The sequence below is a fragment of the Mandrillus leucophaeus genome, unplaced genomic scaffold (assembly GCF_000951045.1).
Source record: "Mandrillus leucophaeus isolate KB7577 unplaced genomic scaffold, Mleu.le_1.0 Scaffold37, whole genome shotgun sequence".
NCBI lineage: Eukaryota > Metazoa > Chordata > Mammalia > Primates > Cercopithecidae > Mandrillus > Mandrillus leucophaeus.
Genome location: NW_012103920.1, coordinates 5,474,920 through 5,475,193, shown reverse-complemented (window position 1 = coordinate 5,475,193; position 274 = coordinate 5,474,920).

Here is a 274-nt window from a genome sequence, read left to right as displayed (position 1 = left end):
CTCAGCACTCTGGGAGGCCAGAGGTGGGCGGATCACGAGGTCAAGAGACGGAGACCAGCCTGGCCAACATGGGAACATAGAGAAACCCCATCTCTACTAAAAATACAAAAATTAGCAGGGCATGGTGGTACATACCTGTAATCCCAGCTACTTGGGAGGCTTAGGCAAGAGAATGGTTTGAACCTGGGGGGAGGAGGTTGCAGTGAGCTGAGACGGTGCCACTGCACTCCAGCCTGGCAATAGAGCGCCCCGAGACTCCATCTCAAAAAAAAAA